The 13,455-nt window shown below is 34.1% G+C and overlaps 1 pseudogene; it reads left to right on the top strand.

Annotated features, from left to right (window-relative positions):
• The window catches only part of LOC137404761 (two pore channel protein 2-like), a 272,314-nt pseudogene that overhangs the window by 214,692 nt on the left and 44,167 nt on the right, over positions 1-13,455 (top strand).

The following is a 13,455-nucleotide window of genomic DNA, read 5'->3' on the forward strand; positions in this document are numbered from 1 at the left end:
TCTCCTTCCTCTGTTCCTTGAACCTAAAATGTTCATATGCTTATGTACATATGACACAATTCCTAAAGTTGACCACAACATTAAAACGTGAAAAAATTCATATAAAACAACATGTTTAATTATTTTATCTTAACCTTTAGTTGTCTGATGGTAGATTCGTATTTAGGGATAACGTTTGGGTGAAAAATCCATAGCTCAAAAGTTGACACTTGTATTACTTCAGTAGTTTTCCATAGGCTTCAGAGTGCGGAAGGTGACTCAAAGAATTCTTCAAGGCTTTCGGTTGCAATCAGTAAACACTTTTAATATAATATAAGCCACTAGAGAATCGTTACTATAATAAGAACCGTGCCCAACTATCTGTTCGAAGCTACACTTGGAGGTTAAAAAACATTACAAAGGAATCAAACTTGGATATTCGGCTTAGTAGGCAGGCATACTAGCAACTACACCACTCGACCACCTCACTGGATTGTGGAATAATTGTGCACATATTTACTACACAGGATGATCTCTCACAGACTGCCAGGGTACTAGTATATATGTCAAAGACACATTCATCATGTCAGACGTGAAATCGAACATAATGAATTACTGAATACAACTAACGTCAATTATTAAAGATTTCTAACAAGTTAACACCAAAAAGCCACCAGTTGTATAAACGTATAATTTCATGCAGCAAGTAAATACTGCCACTTTCTGGTTTATGACAACATATTAGTAAAAATTATTGTATTTTATTCGTCTTAAACATGTTTGGAAAGTCAATAATACTACTTCGTGAGTTTAACCTAAAATTAGTAGTCGAGGGTGAAATATAGGTGGGATGGTTAGCGCTGCTCCTCTAACAAAGGTGTCCCTTGGCCAAAAATACCCTCAAACAAAGCTACCATTTACCTCAAGGTGCCCTTGGACAAGGATATCCAAATATGGTGAGAAATAAAAGGGAACCTCAATTTATGTGTCTACTAAAACTAACACTAATAGACCAAAGCCTGAAATGAAAAGCCCTGTAAAAGGAATTGAAACACTTGGCTTCATGGTGCCTGAGATTCACCTAGTTGAGAAGGAGACATTTGAGAGACGGGTTTACCTTCATTGTTGGAATTTGGATGATTCTATGGTTATCATCTCAGCCGACAAAGCAAAAATATCCCACTGCCACACGCTTGGTTTCAGGAGAATTCTCCGCCAGCACATCAATACCAACGAGCACTGCCACCTCCATCAATCATCGTGATGTGAAGCAGAGTCGAGCGGAAAAGAATAAGAGGGACCCTAAAATATATGAAATGTAACGGGTGCACCTCTCTGAAGTTGTTGGCTTACCAGCAGGTGGTCTCAAGGTTACAAACACGACACAGGTACTTTAGTGATGTTACGTAGCTATCAGCTGGTTATTAAACATTAAAGATCTTAAGCTAAAGAATACACTTCCCATTACTTCGCTAGAATGTGGTTTACTCTGAAAAATTGTTGTAAATCTATCAGAATTAAATTTTTTCAAACATCTGCAGAATTGATCTCTCCAGCATTCAATAATGCTGCAGAGATCAATTGAGCATTCTAGCAGAAGATGAAAGCATGGTTGTTCCTGTATTGACCAAGTACCTCTGCGCCAGAAGAAAGACAGTGCTGGTGCACCGGAAAGAGGTGATTAGCTGCCACAGGAAACAGCAGTGAAAAACTCCAGTGCCTAAAAAGGCCCCACAACTCAAAAGGGAACACTGACGACAGCTGCGTTTCCTTAGACCAGTAAGGTTATCTACAACTAAACACTACTCAACGAGACAAATAATTATGGTCATATATCAATCAACGTTATTAGCCAGCTGTATTGCGTTCTGGAATTTCCATTACACGAGGTAAACTAGAAAAGGTTAAAAATACTCATTTGTGATTCAGAGTTTGGAGTTAAAGGTTGACTTGCAACAAAGTTCACATTACAGTTATTTGGTATCAAAAAGTTCACCATGTCTTACTCTGCTGTGTGGTAGGTGCAAATATGTAGAAATGTGATTACAAACTCTTAAAAGATCAGAAATGAACAGTTAATCGCACCCATCACAAAAACGTCATAGTTTGGAACCTCTTTATTTCGATGACGTACTCAAACATTGTGGTTATTGTTTTGATACATGATTTTATTACGTGAAATTAAAGGCCAATAAAAAGTTCAATATAAAATGTCTCGTAGCACTAGTTTATGACAAACACTTCGGGTTCTACCAGTAAGCCCGTATCTAGTATAGATGCTCACTACTTTACAATTAGCTGTTCATTCTCCAGTTGCATCGCAGTAACATAATACAAGCACATGGGCAGCCCTCCTAAACGCCTTACCTCTGGGAACGAGCTCGAGGAAATTGAACTGGTAGCCGCATGTCACATCAACAGAATGGGCTCGACTGTGTCTCTTGGCAACTAAACAAGCGCATACATCCATTTTCTCAACAACAGATCCGCAGCGCATGTACATGTGTGTTCCGCAGTCATCTAGGTCAGCTACTTGAGAGAGAAGCAGCTCGGAGTGCTGCACACTGCTTGGACCACCTACAAGTCATAATAAATGCTGGTCACACCTACTTGGACCATCTACAAGTCATAATAAACGCTGGTCACACCTACTTGGACCATCTACAAGTCATAATAAATGCTGGTTACACCTACTTGGACCGCCTACAAGTCATAATAAACGCTGGTCACACCTACATGGATGTCATGCTCTATGTTTCTATGACGTAAATTCCGTAAATTTCTCGTCATTCACCATTCATCATTTATTGTGAATGATGCGCAAGGAGATGCCGTGCAAGCTATTCCGTTTTAAACATTTTTCACACTTCAGTCATTCTTATTTCGATTTGATCGGTTCCGGATGCATTGCATATAGATCTGGCGTGGAAACCTTATTTTTTAACAAAGCGCCTGCATTAATCCGCAAACAAGCGTACAGCTTCATGGAAACATAGTAATTGTAACACTTCCAACCATGTGCCAGGTTCTGCCTGCACCCGAACGCCGTGTCACACCTACGACTTGTCACAACCTCATTTGGTTGTTACATTGCATCTTCGCCTAGCGTACATCTACGCATCATTGCCATCTTCATCAACACCGCCTCTGCTTCAACAAGTCGCATAACACCTGTTCAGGTGTGCCATCAGACAGTCAATCCTACATGTAGGTACACATATTATATTTACAACTATAACACGGGTGTTGATCAACAATTGTCTTTGGCCAGGGTTAGAGGTTGGGATAAAAGATTGTTTTCAACAGGATTCGAACTTGGAACTCCCAGCTTCGCAGACCATGACTCTAACACCTGCACCAATCAACCACCGAGTACCATTTCTTGATTGTGTAGATAGTAATTCTCTGTGATTCATCAGCCCCCCTGACAATCTCTCAGAACACATGAGACTGCTAGGGTCCTAGTACCTCCTAGTACGTGCTAGTACCTGCTAGTATGCGCTAGTACCTGCTACTACCTGCTAGTACCCTGTAAACTCACATTCAGAATGGTGATTTCAAATCTTCAAGTACGAGTTAAATAAAGAAAGCTGCCTTATTCTGTAATCCATATAATGTGTAATATAGTCTACTATTGCCTCTCTATGACACCAGTCCTTAGCTGTCACCTTGTCAATACAGTCAAAGTGTCAACGTTATACTTGCTGTCACTGCTCAAACGTTGTCTATATATCACACAAACCCACTTCACAATCCAGCACAAGCTCTAACATGTCAAATGGGATATCCCATAGCATCACCAATGATGTATTCTACTATATTCTAACCTTTTCCTTGTGAGCCTTTTGCAGGTTTCTTGAGACCATTTGTGCCATATTCAGATGTATTATGGGATATTGTACTAGATGAAAATCTTTTTTCTATTTTCTCTGTATTTCTCATACCTCAAAGACCCCTCCTCTTCCTGTCGCGGCTCAAAGTACAACTTTGGAATTCTTGCTAACTTTCAATCATTCTCAACATTGAAGGCCACGTGCCAGCCAGACGCCTTGCAGACCAAACGTCTGCTGCCTGTGGGAAAAGTCACCAAAACTTCGAGACATCATTGAATGAAGTTAGCTAGCAAGGAAACAATGCAAAATACTCGACCAAGCTATCATCAACACCCACGACAAAAGTAAGTGTATAGTAATGATAGCAAGACTGAGGAGAGGTTACATAGTCTCCTCAAAGCGCCAAAGAGTGGATCCAACAAGTTCTGCTACATTTACATGTAATACACATATTATCTATAACCTACTATTATAAAGGCAAACTGTTCATGAGCAGCAGGCATGTAGGCTGCTAACTATTGCTTAATAACAACCAGCTGCCAAAAAATAACAGTTAGAAAAAACGGTTATGGAAAAAAGCATGAAAAGCCTAATAGAAATGACGAAACTGGTATTTCCACAAAAAACCTGTGAGCAGCACCAACAGGGAACTTATAGAATTCATCCGATTACAAATTCCGTAGCTTTAGGCATATTGGAACCTGTTTTCCTGCTACTGAGACCGCAATGCCATACGCTTAAATATAAAAGATATATAAAATAGGAGGCTTTTATGAGATTGTAGTGATACATAAAAATGTAGCTGTCAATCATGTAAGAGATTGTGTAGTCCTACTCTTGCCACTGTTTAGTCATAACATTCTGTGTAATACAGCTCGAGCCTTTTGTTTTGTTATATAAAAATAACATAATTGTTCAGCAATTTGTATGCAGCAGACAATCAGCTTGAGAGCCCTTAGCATTACAAAGCCATTGAGTTATTACAAAGCCATTGAGTTATTTTAAAGCCATTGAATTATTACAAAGCCATGGAGTTATTACAAAGTCACTGAGTTATTACAAAGTCATTGAGTTATTACAAAGCCATTGAGTTATTACAAAGCCATGGAGTTATTACAAAGTCACTGAGTTATTACAAAGTCATTGAGTTATTACAAAGTCATTGAGTTATTACAAAGTCATTGAGTTATTACAAAGCCATTGAGTTATTACAAAGTCATTGAGTTATTACAAAGTCATTGAGTTATTACAAAGCCATTGAGTTATTACAAAGTCATTGAGTTATTACAAAGCCATTGAGTTATTACAAAGCCATTGAGTTATTACAAAGCCATGGAGTTATTACAAAGCCATTGAATTATTACAAAGCCATGGAGTTATTACAAAGTCACTGAGTTATTACAAAGTCATTGAGTTATTTTAAAGCCATTGAGTTATTACAAAGCCATTGAGTTATTACAAAGCCATGGAGTTATTACAAAGCCATTGAATTATTTTAAAGCCATTGAGTTATTACAAAGCCATTGAGTTATTACAAAGCCATGGAGTTATTACAAAGTCATTGAGTTATTACAAAGCCATGGAGTTATTACAAAGCCATGGAGTTATTACAAAGCCATTGAGTTATTACAAAGTCATTGAATTATTACAAAGCCATGGAGTTATTACAAAGTCACTGAGTTATTACAAAGTCATTGAGTTATTACAAAGCCATTGAGTTATTACAAAGTCATTGAATTATTACAAAGCCATGGAGTTATTACAAAGTCACTGAGTTATTACAAAGTCATTGAGTTATTTTAAAGCCATTGAGTTATTACAAAGTCATTGAGTTATTTTAAAGCCATTGAGTTATTACAAAGCCATTGAGTTATTACAAAGCCATTGAATTATTACAAAGCCATGGAGTTATTACAAAGTCACTGAGTTATTACAAAGCCATGGAGTTATTACAAAGTCACTGAGTTATTACAAAGTCATTGAGTTATTTTAAAGCCATTGAGTTATTACAAAGTCATTGAGTTATTTTAAAGCCATTGAATTATTACAAAGTCATTGAGTTATTTTAAAGCCATTGAGTTATTACAAAGCCATTGAGTTATTACAAAGCCATGGAGTTATTACAAAGTCATTGAGTTATTACAAAGCCATTGAGTTATTACAAAGCCATTGAGTTATTACAAAGTCATTGAATTATTACAAAGTCATTGAGTTATCACAAAGCCATTGAGTTATTACAAAGCCATGGAGTTATTACAAAGTCATTGAGTTATTACAAAGCCATTGAATTATTACAAAGTCATTAAGTTATTACAAAGCCATGGAGTTATTACAAAGCCATTGAGTTATTACAAAGTCATTGAGTTATTACAAAGCCATGGAGTTATTACAAAGCCATGGAGTTATTACAAAGCCATTGAATTATTACAAAGCCATGGAGTTATTACAAAGTCACTGAGTTATTACAAAGTCATTGAGTTATTTTAAAGCCATTGAGTTATTACAAAGCCATTGAGTTATTACAAAGCCATGGAGTTATTACAAAGCCATTGAATTATTTTAAAGCCATTGAGTTATTACAAAGCCATTGAGTTATTACAAAGCCATGGAGTTATTACAAAGTCACTGAGTTATTACAAAGTCATTGAGTTATTTTAAAGCCATTGAGTTATTACAAAGTCATTGAGTTATTTTAAAGCCATTGAGTTATTACAAAGCCATTGAGTTATTACAAAGCCATGGAGTTATTACAAAGCCATTGAATTATTACAAAGCCATTGAGTTATTACAAAGTCATTGAGTTATTACAAAGCCATGGAGTTATTACAAAGTCACTGAGTTATTACAAAGTCATTGAGTTATTTTAAAGCCATGGAGTTATTACAAAGTCATTGAGTTATTACAAAGCCATGGAGTTATTACAAAGCCATGGAGTTATTACAAAGCCATTGAATTATTACAAAGCCATGGAGTTATTACAAAGTCACTGAGTTATTACAAAGTCATTGAGTTATTTTAAAGCCATTGAGTTATTACAAAGTCATTGAGTTATTTTAAAGCCATTGAGTTATTACAAAGCCATTGAGTTATTACAAAGCCATTGAGTTATTACAAAGTCATTGAGTTATTACAAAGTCATTGAGTTATTACAAAGTCATTGAATTATTACAAAGCCATTGATTTATTACAAAGCCATTGAGTTATTACAAAGTCATTGATTTATTACAAAGTCATTGAATTATTACAAAGTCACTGAGTTATTACAAAGCCACTGAGTTATTACAAAGCCATTGAATTATTACAAAGCCATTGATTTATTACAAAGTCATTGAGTTATTACAAAGCCACTGAGTTATTACAAAGCCATTGAATTATTACAAAGCCATTGATTTATTACAAAGTCATTGAGTTATTACAAAGTCATTGAGTTATTACAAAGTCACTGATTTATTACAAAGCCATTGAGTTATTACAAAGTCACTGAGTTATTACAAAGTCATTGAGTTATTACAAAGCCATTGAGTTATTACAAAGCCATTGAATTATTACAAAGCCATTGATTTATTACAAAGTCATTGAGTTATTACAAAGTCATTGAGTTATTACAAAGTCATTGAGTTATTACAAAGTCATTGAGTTATTACAAAGTCATTGAGTTATTACAAAGTCATTGAGTTATTACAAAGTCATTGAGTTATTACAAAGCCATTGATTTATTACAAAGTCATGGAGTTATTACAAAGCCATGGAGTTATTACAAAGTCATTGATTTATTACAAAGTCATTGAGTTATTACAAAGCCATTGAGTTATTACAAAGTCATTGAGTTATTACAAAGCCACTGAGTTATTACTAAGTCACTGAGTTATTACAAAGCCATTGAGTTATTACAAAGCCATTGAGTTATTACAAAGTCATTGAGTTATTACAAAGTCATTGAGTTATTACAAAGCCATTGAGTTATTACAAAGCCATTGAGTTATTACAAAGCCATGGAGTTATTACAAAGCCATTGAATTATTACAAAGTCATTGAGTTATTACAAAGCCATTGAGTTATTACAAAGCCATTGAGTTATTACAAAGTCACTGATTTATTACAAAGTCATTGAGTTATTACAAAGTCATTGAGTTATTACAAAGTCATTGAGTTATTACAAAGTCATTGAGTTATTACAAAGCCATTGAATTATTTTAAAGCCATTGAGTTATTACAAAGTCATTGAGTTATTACAAAGCCATTGAGTTATTACAAAGTCATTGAGTTATTACAAAGCCATTGAGTTATTACAAAGCCATTGAGTTATTACAAAGCCATGGAGTTATTACAAAGTCATTGATTTATTACAAAGTCATTGAGTTATTACAAAGTCATTGAGTTATTACAAAGTCATTGAGTTATTACAAAGTCATTGAGTTATTACAAAGTCATTGAGTTATTACAAAGCCATTGAGTTATTACAAAGCCATTGATTTATTACAAAGTCATTGATTTATTACAAAGTCATTGAGTTATTACAAAGCCATTGAGTTATTACAAAGCCATTGAGTTATTACAAAGTCATTGAGTTATTACAAAGCCATTGATTTATTACAAAGTCATTGATTTATTACAAAGCCATGGAGTTATTACAAAGTCACTGAGTTATTACAAAGTCATTGAGTTATTACAAAGTCATTGAGTTATTACAAAGTCATTGATTTATTACAAAGTCATTGAATTATTACAAAGTCATTGATTTATTACAAAGTCATTGAGTTATTACAAAGCCATTGAGTTATTACAAAGCCATGGAGTTATTACAAAGTCACTGAGTTATTACAAAGTCATTGAGTTATTACAAAGTCACTGAGTTATTACAAAGTCATTGAGTTATTACAAAGTCATTGAGTTATTACAAAGTCATTGATTTATTACAAAGTCATTGAATTATTACAAAGTCATTGATTTATTACAAAGTCATTGAGTTATTACAAAGCCATGGAGTTATTACAAAGTCACTGAGTTATTACAAAGTCATTGAGTTATTACAAAGTCATTGATTTATTACAAAGTCATTGAATTATTACAAAGTCATTGATTTATTACAAAGTCATTGAGTTATTACAAAGCCATTGAGTTATTACAAAGCCATTGAGTTATTACAAAGCCACTGAGTTATTACAAAGCCATTGAATTATTACAAAGTCATTGAATTATTACAAAGTCATTGAGTTATTACAAAGTCATTGAGTTATTACAAAGCCATTGAGTTATTACAAAGTCATTGAGTTATTACAAAGCCATTGAATTATTACAAAGTCATTGATTTATTACAAAGTCATTGATTTATTACAAAGTCATTGAGTTATTACAAAGTCATTGAGTTATTACAAAGCCATGGAGTTATTACAAAGTCACTGAGTTATTACAAAGTCATTGAGTTATTACAAAGTCATTGAGTTATTACAAAGTCATTGAGTTATTACAAAGCCATTGAGTTATTACAAAGCCATGGAGTTATTACAAAGTCACTGAGTTATTACAAAGTCATTGAGTTATTACAAAGTCATTGAGTTATTACAAAGTCATTGAGTTATTACAAAGTCATTGATTTATTACAAAGTCATTGAGTTATTACAAAGTCATTGATTTATTACAAAGTCATTGAATTATTACAAAGTCATTGATTTATTACAAAGTCATTGAGTTATTACAAAGCCATTGAGTTATTACAAAGTCATTGAGTTATTACAAAGTCATTGATTTATTACAAAGTCATTGAATTATTACAAAGTCATTGATTTATTACAAAGTCATTGAGTTATTACAAAGCCATTGAGTTATTACAAAGCCATGGAGTTATTACAAAGTCACTGAGTTATTACAAAGTCATTGAGTTATTACAAAGTCATTGATTTATTACAAAGCCATGGAGTTATTACAAAGTCATTGAATTATTACAAAGTCATTGATTTATTACAAAGTCATTGAGTTATTACAAAGCCATTGAGTTATTACAAAGCCATTGAGTTATTACAAAGCCACTGAGTTATTACAAAGCCATTGAATTATTACAAAGTCATTGAATTATTACAAAGTCATTGAGTTATTACAAAGTCATTGAGTTATTACAAAGCCATTGAGTTATTACAAAGTCATTGAGTTATTACAAAGCCATTGAATTATTACAAAGTCATTGATTTATTACAAAGTCATTGATTTATTACAAAGTCATTGAGTTATTACAAAGCCATTGAGTTATTACAAAGCCATGGAGTTATTACAAAGTCACTGAGTTATTACAAAGTCATTGAGTTATTACAAAGTCATTGAGTTATTACAAAGTCATTGAGTTATTACAAAGCCATTGAGTTATTACAAAGTCATTGAGTTATTACAAAGCCATTGAATTATTACAAAGTCATTGATTTATTACAAAGTCATTGAGTTATTACAAAGCCATTGAGTTATTACAAAGCCATTGAGTTATTACAAAGTCATTGAGTTATTACAAAGCCATTGAGTTATTACAAAGCCATTGAGTTATTACAAAGCCATTGAGTTATTACAAAGCCATTGAGTTATTACAAAGCCATTGAGTTATTACAAAGTCATTGAGTTATTACAAAGCCATTGAGTTATTACAAAGCCATGGAGTTATTACAAAGTCACTGAGTTATTACAAAGTCATTGAGTTATTACAAAGTCATTGAGTTATTACAAAGTCATTGATTTATTACAAAGTCATTGAATTATTACAAAGCCATGGAGTTATTACAAAGTCACTGAGTTATTACAAAGTCATTGAGTTATTACAAAGCCATGGAGTTATTACAAAGTCACTGAGTTATTACAAAGTCATTGAGTTATTTTAAAGCCATTGAATTATTACAAAGCCATGGAGTTATTACAAAGTCACTGAGTTATTACAAAGTCATTGAGTTATTACAAAGCCATGGAGTTATTACAAAGTCACTGAGTTATTACAAAGTCATTGAGTTATTTTAAAGCCATTGAATTATTACAAAGCCATGGAGTTATTACAAAGTCACTGAGTTATTACAAAGTCATTGAGTTATTACAAAGCCATGGAGTTATTACAAAGTCACTGAGTTATTACAAAGCCATTGAGTTATTACAAAGCCATTGAATTATTACAAAGTCATTGATTTATTACAAAGTCATTGATTTATTACAAAGTCATTGAGTTATTACAAAGCCATTGAATTATTACAAAGCCATGGAGTTATTACAAAGTCACTGAGTTATTACAAAGTCATTGAGTTATTACAAAGCCATGGAGTTATTACAAAGTCACTGAGTTATTACAAAGTCATTGAGTTATTTTAAAGCCATTGAATTATTACAAAGCCATGGAGTTATTACAAAGTCACTGAGTTATTACAAAGTCATTGAGTTATTACAAAGCCATTGAGTTATTACAAAGCCATGGAGTTATTACAAAGCCACTGAGTTATTACAAAGTCATTGAGTTATTTTAAAGCCATTGAGTTATTACAAAGCCATGGAGTTATCACAAAGTCATTGAGTTATTACAAAGCCATGGAGTTATTACAAAGTCACTGAGTTATTACAAAGTCATTGAGTTATTTTAAAGCCATTGAATTATTACAAAGCCATTGAGTTATTACAAAGCCATGGAGTTATTACAAAGTCACTGAGTTATTACAAAGTCATTGAGTTATTACAAAGCCATTGAGTTATTACAAAGCCATGGAGTTATTACAAAGCCACTGAGTTATTACAAAGTCATTGAGTTATTTTAAAGCCATTGAGTTATTACAAAGCCATGGAGTTATTACAAAGTCATTGAGTTATTACAAAGCCATGGAGTTATTACAAAGTCACTGAGTTATTACAAAGTCATTGAGTTATTTTAAAGCCATTGAATTATTACAAAGCCATGGAGTTATTACAAAGTCACTGAGTTATTACAAAGTCATTGAGTTATTACAAAGCCATGGAGTTATTACAAAGTCACTGAGTTATTACAAAGTCATTGAGTTATTTTAAAGCCATTGAATTATTACAAAGCCATGGAGTTATTACAAAGTCACTGAGTTATTACAAAGTCATTGAGTTATTACAAAGCCATTGAGTTATTACAAAGCCATGGAGTTATTACAAAGCCACTGAGTTATTACAAAGTCATTGAGTTATTTTAAAGCCATTGAGTTATTACAAAGCCATGGAGTTATCACAAAGTCATTGAGTTATTACAAAGTCACTGAGTTATTACAAAGCCATTGAGTTATTACAAAGTCACTGAGTTATTACAAAGTCACTGAGTTATCACAAAGCCATTGAGGTATTACAAAGTCACTGAGTTATTACAAAGTCATTGAGTTATTACAAAGTCACTGAGTTATTACAAAGCCATTGAAGACTGAATACTGAATAACTTGATTATGGCCACAATATGGTTGGAATCGCACTACCTTTGATTATTTTATTACAAATTGTTAGACTGCCTGTTGCTCCAATTATGGAGTTCATATGATGAAGTAAGTACTGTTGCCTCATTCATTTACAGATTTATGTGAGCTTTTAATAGCCACTCAATGATAACCAAAGCTGCAAGTTTATGGGAGCTGCGAGATTATGTGAGATATGAGTTGGAAAAGCGATAAGACCTTTGGCTATCAATTGAAAAAATTCCCGACATGACAGTTTTATCAAAAATAAGAGTGGTACATGGTGATACTATGGCGCCTTACAGTGCCTCGCTATGGCGCCTTACAGTGCCTCGCTATGGCGCCTTACAGTGCCTCGCTATGGCGCCTTACAGTGCCTCGCGTTGCGCGTTCACAACTCGAGTTGCACAACTCGAGTTGCACAACTCGAGTTGCACAACTCGAGTTGTGAACGCGCAACTATGGCGCCTTACAGTGCCTCGCATTGCGCGTTCACAACTCGAGTTGTACAACTCGAGTTGCACAACTCGAGTTGTGAACACACAACGGGCACACAACGCGACTTTTCAAAAGTAAGGTGCAATATATCGGTATTACAGTAGCATAACCGTAGATCTAGTTATATTAACAATGGTACATCAATAGGCACCCGTTAGCTAATAGAAATTAAACTGTATGTACTGTAAAACTAGAGCTAATAGCCAATTATTAGAATTATACTGTGCCGAGTTTCCCAGGGCTGATACTCTGAAAGAAACACCCACCTGGATAGGCCCAGACTTGGATATTGTACCCCCAATCACCTGGTTGGTCATTTTGAATTTGGATATTGTACCCCCAATCACCTGGTTGGTCAATTTGAAATACACCCCCTAAACACTGGGAGTTTTCTAAAGGGCGCCTGTTGTATTATGGGATTTGTTAGGCTCAGGCTATATTGGTGTCTGAGCTCAAGGCAGTACAGGTGGTCTTGGTAATTACGGTGAGTGCATAAAGCTGGATAAAGCTAGTGGGTAAAGCTAGTAGATAAGCTAGTGTAAGGCAGTGTACTGGTTTTTGTCTTGGTCTACCAGTGTACCTAATGGCGACCCGACAGGTCGGCTTACATTAGCTTGCCGTGCCTATAACTGTATGTGATTATAGAAGACCACGTCAACCCTAAGGTCCGTCGTCTGATTAGCTTAGGTCGACCTCTCTGCTACTAATTAGGTCGACCCAGTCAGGGC

This window comes from Watersipora subatra, chromosome 9 (genome assembly GCF_963576615.1).
Source record: "Watersipora subatra chromosome 9, tzWatSuba1.1, whole genome shotgun sequence".
In the NCBI taxonomy this organism is placed as follows: Eukaryota; Metazoa; Bryozoa; class Gymnolaemata; order Cheilostomatida; family Watersiporidae; genus Watersipora; species Watersipora subatra.